Genomic DNA, 12276 nt, shown 5'->3' on the forward strand with positions numbered 1-12276 from the left:
ACAAATGCTACTAATAAAAGGGCTGTTTTAGATTTGGTACTGGTGGGTAGTGAGGAACTCAGAGAAGAACTGGCTGTAGAGAACAACCTTGGTTTGGGTGATCATGAGTTAATTCAGTTTAAATGGAAGGATAAACAAAAATAGATCTGCAACAAGGGTCCTTGATTTCAAAAGAGCTAACTTTTTAAGAAATGAAGGAAATTAGGGAAGTGGACTGGATCAAAGAACTCAAGATCTGAATGTGGAGGAGGCATGGAATTACTATGTCAAAGTTGCAGAAGCTATCTGAATCCTTCATCCCAAGCAAGGGGAAAAATTCATAGGGAAGGGTTGCAGACCAAGCTGGATGAGTAAGCATCTCAAACAGGTGATTAAGTAAAAGCAGAAACTCTACAAGGAATGGAAGATGGGAGGGATCAGCAGGGAAAGCTACATCTTGGAGGTCAGAAAGTGTAGGGATAAAGAGAACTGCCAAAAGCCAAGCAGAGTTGGACCTTGCAAAGGAAATTAAAACTAATAGTAAAGGTTCTCTAGCTGTATAAATAAGAAAAGAAGTGGGACCACTAAGTGCTGAGGATGAGATGGAGATTAAAGATTATGTAGCCATGGTCCAACACCTAAACAAATAATTTGCCTCAGTTTTTAATGAGGCTAATCAATAGCTTATGGGTAGTGACAGGGTGGCTAATGGCAGCAAGGATATGGAGGTAGACTTTACCACATCTGATGTAGAAGTAAAACTCAAACATCTTAATGGGACCAAATGTGTGGGTGGGGGCGCTGGATAATCTCCATCCAACAATATTAACAGAACTGGTACATCCTTTCTGTAATGGGGGGCCCAAAACGATGCAATATTCCAGATGTGGACTTACCAGTGCCAAATAGAGAGGAATAATCACTTCCCTCGATCGGCTGGAAATGCTCCTACTAATGCAGCCCAATATGCCGTTAGCCTTCTTGGCAACAAGGGCACACTGTTGACTCCTATCCAGCTTCTTGTCCACTGTAATCCCCAGGTCCTTTTCTGCAGAACTGCTGCTTAGCCAGATGGTCCCCAGCCTGTAACAGTGTATGGGATTCTTCCTTTCTAAGTGCAGGACTCTGCACTTGGACTTGTTGAACTTGATCAGATGTCTTTTGGCCCGATCCTCCAATTTGTCTAGGTCACTCTGAAGCCTATCTCTACCCTCCAGCATATCTACCTCTCCCCCCAGTTTAGTGTAATCCACAAACATGTTGAGGGTGCAATCTATCACATCATCCAGATCATTAATGAAGATGTTGAACAAAACTAGCCCCAGGACAGACCCTGGGGCACTGTGCTTGATACCCACTGCCAACTATACATTGAGCCGTTGATCACTACCTGTTGAGCCCGATGATCTAGCCAGCTTTCTATCCACCTTATAGTGCATTCATCCAATTCATACTTCTTTAACTTGCTGGCAAGAATACTGTGGGAGACCGTATCAAAAGCTTTGCTAAAGTCAAGGTATATCACGTTCACTGCTTTCCCCTTATCTACAGAGCCAATTATCTCATCATAGAAGGCAATCAGATTAGTCAGGCATGACTTGCCCTTGGTGAACCATGTTAACTGTTCCTGATCACCTTCCTCTCTTCCAAGTACTTCAAAATGGATTCCTTGAGCACCTGTTCCGTGATTTTTCCAGGGACTGAGATGAGGCTGACCAGTCTGTAGTTCCCGGATTCTCCTTCTTCCCTTTTTAAAAGATGGGCACTATATTTGCCTTTTTCCAGTCGTCTGGGACCTCCTCTGATCACAAGTTTTCAAAGATAATGGCCAATAGCTCTTCAATCACATCAGCCAACTCCCTCAGCACCCTTGGATGCATTGCATCCAGCCACATGGACTTGTGCATGTCCAGCTTTTCTAAATAGTCCTTAATCTGTTCTTTCACCACTGAGGGCTGCTCACCTCCCTATACTATGCTGCCCAGTGCAGCAGTCTGAGAGCTGACCTTGTCTGTGAAGAGCGAGGCAAAAAAAGCATTGAGTACTTCAGCTTTTTCCATATCATCTGTCACTGGGTTGCCTCCCCCATTCAGTAAGGGTCCCACACTTTCCCTGACCACCTTCTTGTTGCTAACATACCTGTAGAAATCCTTCTTGTTACACTTCACATCCCTTGCTATCTGCAACTCCAATTGTGCTTTGGCCTTCCTGATTTTATCCCTGCATGATTGAACAATATATTTATACTCCTCCCTAGTCATCTGTACACGTTTCCATTTCTTGTAAGCTTACTTTTTGTGTTTAAGATCACTGAATATTTCTCTAAGCCAGGGGTCGGCAACCTTTCAGAAGTGGTGTGCTGAGTCTTCATTTATACACTCTAATTTAAGGTTTTGCATGCCAGTAATACATTTTAGTGTTTTTAGAAGATCTCTTTCTATAAGTCTATAATATATAACTAAACTGTTGATGTTTGTAAAGTAAATAAGGTTTTTAAAATGTTTAAGAAGCTTCATTTAAAATTAAATTTGTCTGAATTAGCTGGGGGTTCATTCAAGCTTGGTATTGAGTGAGGAAAAGACAGGCAGGACCAGGGTAACACTGAAAAGCCAAGTGGCTGCGTTTATTTAGGGATTTCTTTACACCTTGGGCCGGGGGAGTAGGCAATTCCCAACTGGGACTCAGATAAACAATGCAAGCAAATTCAAACCAATAACAATGTACTGTATACTGCTCACCACACCACCAAATAGACAGGCACACCAATCTCTCAAGGTAGGAATCGGGTTCATCAGGGCGATGCCCGGTGCACACAGAAAAGAGACCCACGGCCACTGCCTCAGCCACCCTTGCGTTCACACAGAGGGTAAACCCAGAGTGTGGTGCGGCTGCAGCTGGGCAGATTCCACTCACTCAGACCGTGGGGACTGGACCCCCTTGGTCAGCTACTCTCTAAGTAGAGGCAGCTCCCAAGTTTAAACACACACTAGACAAAGACAGAGCAGTGATTCATTCACAAAAACAATTTTGCATTTAACAATTCAATAGCAATTATAACGATTAAACAAGCTAGCTAGGCGAATATGCAAATGTACAAGTGTGCAAATGTGCAATTGTTTGGGCTGGTACCAATTTGGGAAAGGGAAAATGAGAGGCTAACTAGACTAACTGCCAGAAATTAAAAGACAAATACCGCACTCCAGGAGCAGCTGACCAGCAGAACAGACACCAGGAGCATGATGAGCCGACCGGGACCAAGTCCAAAGCGAAAAATCCAAAAACCAAAAATTAGATCCAAAAGACAAATCCACAAGATGAAGTTAAACGACACGACACGAGAACTCTATACCGGGAAGAGACCCTGGCTGAAAGGTTGATCAGACCCTCAGCTAACACGCGGATACTCCACCAAAAAAGACGATGGTCAAGACAAGATTTTCTGGGGGGAAACCTAGTTTTATCGAAAGGTCTCATTCCCTTGTGTCGGTCTCTGATTGGCTCCCTGGTTCCCCCTCCCTCCAGGTTACGAGCTGTTGCCACCCCACGCTAGCAGGATTTGCACACGGCACACTGGGGTAGTTGAGTAAACAAGTTTGACCCTTAGATGACTGGGTCCAAAAAGAGCGGGAAAGTGAGTCGCTGGGCAGAATTAACCTGACCTCCAGACGACCGACCCAAAAAAACAGGTTGCCGGGCAGAATCAGGCCTTCACACCCAGAACTAGCCTGACCTTTAGATGGCCCAGCAGGAGAGAGAAAAAACAAAACAAAACACAGGAGAGCATACACAGTCAGTGTTGCTGGGCAGGATTGAGTCTCTGCCCTTTAACAAGAACTTGGTCCAACATGGAGGCTGTCTTGTCCTTTGAACAGGTTCAAGATGGCCGTGGACCGACAAGTGGCCATACATAGCCATAACTGTGCTACGGATTGCGACATGCCGCCGTGGCCGATTGGCGGTCCATCACGGGAGGGTCAGCACACCTAGGAGGGAACGAACCTAGGGAATATAAGGGAAAAAACGAATTTAAAAGGAGAGCTCAGTATCTGACTGGTCGTCAGCTGACCTGAAGGAGGAGTAGTACACGGTCTGAATAGGCAGTGCTGTTACAGCTCTGTTAATCAGGGCTTTAGTGCAGGCAAGGCTTAAGCAGAAAACAACAATAACAACTGCTGCTGCAATTAACCAATATTTGAAGGATTGTGCCCATTGTCCAAGTCCCCAGCCTGACAAGGTAGTTTGCCACCAATCCCAGGATTCACGGTCCTCACGGATGCGGACAGCCAGGGACGACAGCTGCTGGGTGATGGCAGAGACATTGTTCCACCCAGAACGCAGGCGAAGGCAACATTGTCCCTTAAAACGAGAATCAAGGTTCTCCAAGGCTTCGCAAAAGTCCTGATGCAGCAGAGTCTGTATCATCAGGCGGTTCTGCTCAGCATATTCAGCTAGGATAGTAAGGGAATTGTCTACCTGTTGGAATCCAAGGGCTGTGAGATTAGTAAGGGTTTCTAAATTCCTAGATAGGGTACGGATCTGACCAAGAGTGAAAGCATAACTATAAGGGTTAAACTGTACATAACCCCAAAAGAGGGTTTCAGTGGCAGATTTTAGACGAGTCCACCAGGTGAGTTTACGCTTCTGTGGACCAAATATGGGGGGAGGCCTGTGGAAAACACCTCCTCCTTTAATGTAAACCTGGCCAAGGGCGCAGATGCCCTTGGGGAGGCGGAGATGATTATACGCTATGCCATTGCCACAGAACCAATAGATCCCAGGAGGGGAATGCAGGCTAAGGATATTGCTTTCATTTACAGCTGTGGGGTCACGGGCAACTGCAATCCAATAACGATGTGCCCAATCAACAGCCCTGATGCCAACCGTTTCCTGTCTAATACCAAATGCACGACTGGGAGTGCCAAATACCCGGCTGGGAGAGGATAACCACGAAATAGCATCGAAAATAATAACAGGGAGCTTAAGTTGTAGAAGAGTGGCTAAAGTGGACTCAAATGCCTGGCAATACCAATTAGGGGAAGTAGGTAGCTGCCAATTGTGTTCCTCATCACATCTATATTGGTTACCACACCACTGACAAGGGGCTGGGGGCATATAGAAATGGGAACAGTTAGGATATGACCCCCAGGAACGGAGAGATTCAGGGCCCAAGAACACGAAACAGGGACCAGCTGGTGGCCTGGGATGAAACACAGAGATAGGGGCACTAGGGGTTGTAAAGCGGTCTGATCGTATGGAGTTACAGGTGAACAGGTGCCGCCAAGGCCAGCTGGGATCATTACATCGAGAAGCAGGCTCCTCATGAGTCACATTATGAATGGGAAGGAATTTAAAGAAATAAGGAGGTTTCTTGGGGTCTAATAGGGACCCTGAGCATACTACACAGTGGTGGTCTGGAGGAATGGAGGACACATCACTCGAATTGGCAGCTAGAAGTTCCTGACGAGCGTAAGCCAAAGTCCAGTTGACCAGAGGGTTCGGATGGGGATGACGCCGCTGTGAATAAACCTGAAACAAAAAGAAAAAAGAATAGGACGAGCCCTAGGGCGGGTCCCATTAAGATCTCCAGCTAAGCCAGTTATGGTGGACCAGCCGACTCTTTGACTGGCCAGCGCACACAACGTGGTATGTGTTAGGAAAATGACCAGGCTTGGACACAACGGCTGGAAGGGGCTGTGGACGCCCAGATGCCACTGGAGCAGACAGCCATACTAGCTCCTGGGGGGAGAAAACTGGTTTCCAGATGGGGGGAGGCTCTGGATCTATATCTGGCCATCGGCTGTAGGCTGCATTCAGGGTAATTAAAGCTTTGGATAATACCAGATGCCAACCCTTGTAGTCTGGCTTTCCAAGAATGGCACGGAGCTGTGTCTTAAGGATTCCAATGCGATGCTCCACAACACTGTTGCTATGGGGCTGATAAGAGAGGTGAACATGGAGTTGAACACCCCACTTAGTAACCAAGGTCTCAAAACTCTGACTGGTAAATGGAGGACCTCCATCTGTTTGCACCTCAGAGGGAATGCCCCAAGCAGCAAAAACCTGAAGCAAGGCTTTATTAACATCTGAAGCTGTGGTTCGCTTCAGGGGGGTACAGTGGACTTGACGGGAACCTAAATCCACAACTACTAAACCTTTGGGGAAAAATTTAGCCCCAGCTAAAGGACCGATTAAATCTAACTGCCAGTGATGTCCGGGTCTGAAAAGTTGGGGTCGTAGAGCTCCGTGGAAAACAAAGGGTCGGGACGTAAGACGGGTCGCCTGGCACTGCCGACAGGCGCGCAAGACATTAATGCAGTGCTGACGGGTCAATTCCGGTTTCCCGTGCCCGCATACCTTAAGAACTCGGTAAAGGGCCTTTCCAGGCAAATGCCCCCACTCCTCATGCATCCAGGTCAGGAAAGGATCCTGAGGACCAGGAGGAGCGGCAACAGATACCTCAGGCCTATCAAAGGTCTCAACCTCAAAGGCACGAAGGCGTCGGTCAAGGGTAGTGTGAAGTGAATTGCTGTCAGGCCGGTGAGAAGGACAATGAGTAACAAACCAAGGACGTTTAGTTTTGGACATGAGAGTGAAAATTTGCTCCCACAACTCTTTATGGGCTCGTGGCTGTCCCTCACGAGTGAGGACTGATACCCCATAGGCGGAATCGATGCCAAGGACAACCCGGGTACGAGGATGGGCACGGGCAAGGTGAGAAGCAGCTAGGAATATTCCCTGAACTTCAGCTAGCTGAGCTGAAGCCTGGCTTGGGAGAAGCTCAGCATAAAACAGGTCACACCGCTGACAAAGGATACCAGCTCGAGGGGAGGGGGCCGTGCCCCTGTCAGATACAATCCAGGGATTAAATGCACTGAGCTCAGCTAAACTAGGATTTTCTTCCTCAACTACAGAACTTGAACATAACTTCCATTGACCAAAAGCTTCCTGAGCTATAAACACTAACTTTTCCCAGGTAGCCACTGAGCCATGAAACTGTGGAGCTGGAGTAAAGGATAACCAGGGAATAAGCTGTACATGGAGACCTTGGAGTGTACCATAAGCTAACCGAGCCCAAGGGGAAGCTAGCTTAACTCCAAGGAGCATGTGTCCCACTGATCCATACCTGTATTCTGGTCAAGACAGGTAAGGTCAAGGAAAATCTTTGGGTTTTTGCTTAATAAGGGAGCACTCAATAAAGACATTATCCTCAAATTAAGCCCTGCACAGCAGAAAGAGCTCGCAATAGCTCTAGGGTGGAAGGAACAGTCAAGGGACTCGAACCAGGGAAATGCGATAGGACCGAGTGTGTAATGACGGCCAACACCCGGTCCGACGATGCCAGGCCGTATTTTCCTTTAGTCACTCCTGATGGTGAAAAGATCCAGTTTTTGTTAGATACTGGGGCCCAGGTGTCTATTATTCCCCCATCTGTCCCCCATAAATACACAGGCCGCATTATTTATGTCCAGGGGCTCAATAGTATTGAGCCTCGGCCTGAAGTTAGGGTTAAGGCCACCCTGCGGGGCGTTCCCATTCAGTTTACAGCCCTCCTGGGAGGCCAGGCACTCCTTGGAGTCCGTGAACTAAAAGCTTTTAAACTGGCCTCTGTTATTGCTTCCGTTTTGCCAGTCATTCTGAATAAAAAACCCCATGAGCCCAAAGCGAGTAATCCTACCCCCTGGAGGTACCAACCGATCCCTACTCCTCCCCAGGGAAAAGCTTCAATCAGCCAGCTCATAAAGCAGCTTGAAATAGCCCAGCGAATTTGTCGTGTGGCTACCAGTAAATACCTGTCCAGTGCGTGGGGCATCCCAAAGCCTCACAAGCCTAACGAATACATGGTAATTGACTATAGATCAGCTAATCAGCATATTGAAGCAGTTGTTTTTGCCAGCCAGTGGGATCTACCCACGATTGAACGCCTTTTACTCAACAAACAGGCCAAATGGGCATGTACCCTTGACCTTAAGGACATGTTTTTCCAAATACCCCTCCATGACCCACAGGGGCTCTTAAACTTTGCATATGAGGGTGCCCAATATCAGTGGCGGGTATGTCTCCAAGGGTACCGAAATTCACCTGCTTGTGCCACTGAAGCTTTGACTCGAACCCTGCAAGTTGTTACACCCCACTCGGAGGCTAAGGTTGTTCACTATGTGGATGATATCCTTATCTGTGGTCCCGATCCTAACTCGGTCCAAACCCTTACTGATCAGGTCCTCCAAACCCTAGACAAAGATGGGTGGGAAGTCAATAAGGCAAAAAGCGGTTTGTCCCCATCCACCTCATTTCAGTTTCTGGGGTTTGATGTTGAGGAAGGAGTTCTCCAGCACTCTTCATACCATTCCCTGCAGCTTCAGTTTAAGGTGGGAGTTTGTCCTCCCCGCAAACAAATCCAAAGGGTACTTGGGATTGTTAACTATCATCGAGCTTTCCTTCCAGCTAGTTTGCTTGATGCTTTGTCCACAGTCCAGTAGTTTGCAAAAAGCAAGAAACTGCTTTGGACTGAAGACGCTGATCAAGCTGCAAATAGTTTAGCAGCATGGCTCCATTCCAACCGTGTTCTCTATCGGTGGGATCCCAGTAATCCTATCCTTATTGTGTTATCTGTCATGGCTCATAGTGTAAGTATTTCTGTTAGTCAGGCAGATCACCCAGTGTACCACAGTGCCCACACCTTTAAAATTAAAATGCAGAGCCCCTCGGACTGGTGGCCAGGACCCAAGCACTGTGAGTGCCACTGAAAATCAGCTCGCCTTTGGCGCGCGAGCCATAGGTTGCCTACCCTTGGTCTAAGCGAAGCTGATTGTTTGCCATATTTGCTATTCTTTCTGCACATTGGGATGGTTTGTTCTTGTGCCCTCAATAAGGCTTCTTTAAAATACAGCCAGATCTCCTGGACTCCTTTCCCCCTATGTGCCTTCTCTCCCTCTGGCGGTTAGCCCATGTAGAGTGTAACAATCTTCTACTGCTGCATGTAGTACCAGAAGTCTGTGTGGTGGATCTAAAGCAGGAGTAGGCAACCTATGGCTCGCGTGCCGAAGACGGCACATGAGCTGATTTTCAGTGGCACTCTCACTGCCCTGGTCCTGGCCACCGGTCGGGGGCCTCTGCATTTTAATTTAATTTTAAATGAAGCTTCTTAAACATTTTTAAAAACCTTATTTACTTTACATACAACAATAGTTTAGTTATATATTATAGACTTATAGAAAGAGACTTTCTAAAAACGTTAAAATGTATTACTGGCATACAAAACCTTAAATTAGAGTGAATAAATGAAGACTCGGCACAGCACTTCTGAAAGGTTGCCGACCCCTGATCTAAAGGTTCTCAACCTGCTGATGAACCATGTAGGAATCAATATGGTTCCACATGATGGAATTTCTGTGGTGTTTTTTTTAGTTTGCTTTTTAATAATCTAGAGAATTGCAAACAAAAAACTACATTAAAAGAATGCTAAGAATGTCAAGTATTTAAAAGCTAGGAAATGATAGAATTAAGGTTATCTATGTAACAATTAAAGTTTGGCAAAGTTATGCGCAACTAAAAACAGGCTCTTTTAATGGACAGTGTCAGGGGACTGTAACTATAGGCAATACTACCTGCTCTACCTATAACAATCTATGCAGTTGGTGGGTGTAACATACACTTGGTTTATTGTAGAAAAAATAATGTAGGCAAATATGATAAACATTTTCCTTGTACTGTACTGCAAATACAGTTGGTGGAATAAACAGCACCTTTCACTCAAGGGGTAAGCAAATCTAGGTTCTTGGATAACAAAGTTCCGGCCAGTTCTGAGCCATTGACTTTGCTGAGACTAGTAAGTAATAAGAGTGTGTTGCCATGGTAAGTCTATTCAGAAATGCAGAGAACTATAAAGTATAATTTGGGTTTGCAACCCACACGTATTCCAAGAATAGGCTGAACTTTAAATCTGAAATCAGCCGTCTGTTTGTGGATGTTTTTTGGCTAAAACTCTAGAGACTAGCAGATTGGCCTGCCATTCAACTACACTAAATTGCTAGCATCATGTGTGGGATTTAACTAAGGGTTGACTGGATTTTTTTTCCTTAAAAAGAATCTTCAGAGTAAATGTGGAGTCCCAAATGTTGTAACTCATTGTCTTGCTCTGCATAAAAAAACTATACACAAGGCAATACACATTCCAAAAATTATTTAAGCAATTGATGGGATATGACAATAAGGGTCCAGACACTCCAACTGGAGAGGACGGGCTGAATCCCAAAGAGTAAGCGGTTGAATCAACTGGTTGTATACAATGTTATTGTGTATAAAAATGCCAAGTAAGGTTTTTTTTATGAAAGCTTGTAATATTCTGAACTTGCAGGTCATTATGAGCTATGTATACAGATTGTGGTAAAGAATCTGTGCATTTATGAATACAGATTGCTATGCTCATGCATGGTACTACAATTTCAAATACACCTCACAGCAGGGAAAGGCTCCTCCCAAGCTTCATGTTTACACAAACAAGATGCAAGTAATGATCTATGGTGCAACCCAGGAAAAGATAAATGATGGACCATTACAGTTTGTAGGAAGAGATTTAGATATCCCAGCTACCAAGTCAAGAGCAGTGATGAATCACCATAGTCTGAGACCAAGAACAAGACCTGCAAATCCTTAAAAGAGAAGGGATTTGAAGTGAAGGTGAACCAGATACTGAGGGGCAGCCTCTAAGTGGGAAGCTGTCAGTGAAATGCTGCATCCCCTCTATGACACGTGGCAAACTGAGAAACTGTTTAAGGGCAATAGGTAACTTGTTTTAGAAAAGGGAATTTATATAATATAGAATTGTAAACCTTGAAGTTGCATCTTTACTTTTATTTTCTGTGTAACTTGTATGTGTAGCTGGGTGGACCCCTGCTCCTGCCCTGAAGGGGTTAAAAACAGCCCTGGGAAGGGGCTGAGGCTTGAGAAAGCAGCTTTTAAGCTGGGCTGAATGGGAAGTGGCTGCAGCTGGGCCACGCCCCAATCAGGCCCAGCTGGCCCTTATAAGAAGGCCAGGGAAGCTAGAAGCAAAACAGTCTTTTTCTAGCTGTAGAGGGAGATGGGCTTGGCTGTAGGGAACTGGATGTAAGGTACCTGAGTGGAGCAGGGCTGGGGGAAAGGCAGAGGAGTTGGGGAGCTCCAGCCTGGAAAGCCCCAGGCTGCTGCCTAGCAGAGGGCTAACAGGTACTGGGGGGTTGCAGAGGCAGTCCAGGGGTAGGCTAAAGCAGCAGGTCCAAATCCTCCTTGCCAATGATGAGTAGGCTGATACTGCAGTCTGCCCCAGGATGTGGGGCTAGACAATGACTGGCAGTAGCCATACACTGAGGCAAGGTGGGGATAGAGGGTGGGGGTTCCCTGGGGAGTGGAGACCCTGAGAGAAAGGGGTTACTGCCAGGGGGCAGCCCCCCATGTGAAAGGGCACTGGGGTCCAGGGAGGGACTTGGGGCCCGAGAACAGGTGGATCACTGGCCTGCAGAGGGTGCTCTGTGCTGGAAACTGAGCTAATTCCCTGGGATCACCAGCAGGAGGTGCTGCAGGGGTGAGTCCAACCCAGTTACAGTATGTGTTTGCTTTCCCTTACTATTTCATCTTTAAATCTGTTATGTTTCTATTAAAGAAACTTTTTTGTTTCTTTTTATCTGCAAGCAAGTCTCTGTTGTGCAAACTATGTGGAGTATTTGTGCCAAACTGATAACTTGGGGCTGGTTTCACACCTTTAGGGGGTGATGAACCAGAAGGGAAAAGTCTGAGTGCTTCAGAATAAAGAGCTTCGGAAGGATGGATTTGGGGAGACACAGGACCGGAAGGTCTAGTGGTGTTGCCCTATGACAAATGTAGTGAGGAGGTATGGCCTCCCCCAGAGGCAGACACAGCTGGATGGTCACAGCACACCACCTGGTGGGCAGAACCAGATAGCCTTTGCCCCACCTGCTGGAAGCAGAGGGATGGGACAGGAAGGGGAAGTATAAAACCCAGACCCTGCAGCTCAGTTGGGAGGGAGCTGCTAATGGAGACAGGTGCATCTTACTGGTTGCTTGAGCCTGAAGCTGATCTCAGCCATTCTGAGGACACTCCCAAGTAGTTGGAGCTGCTGCTGGTCATCTACCCTGGGGAGATACTAGATCCTGCCACACTGAGGTACCTGCTGCGGGGGGAAGTAGGAAGTAGCCCATGGGAGGCAGATGATCATCTGGCTGTAGTGCTACCCCAAACACAGTCAGTGTGTTGTGGCTGGAATCCCTGCTGACCCAGTGGCATACCACTCTGCCACTATTAGAG

Source organism: Mauremys reevesii, linkage group 4, assembly GCF_016161935.1.
Source record: "Mauremys reevesii isolate NIE-2019 linkage group 4, ASM1616193v1, whole genome shotgun sequence".
In the NCBI taxonomy this organism is placed as follows: domain Eukaryota; kingdom Metazoa; phylum Chordata; order Testudines; family Geoemydidae; genus Mauremys; species Mauremys reevesii.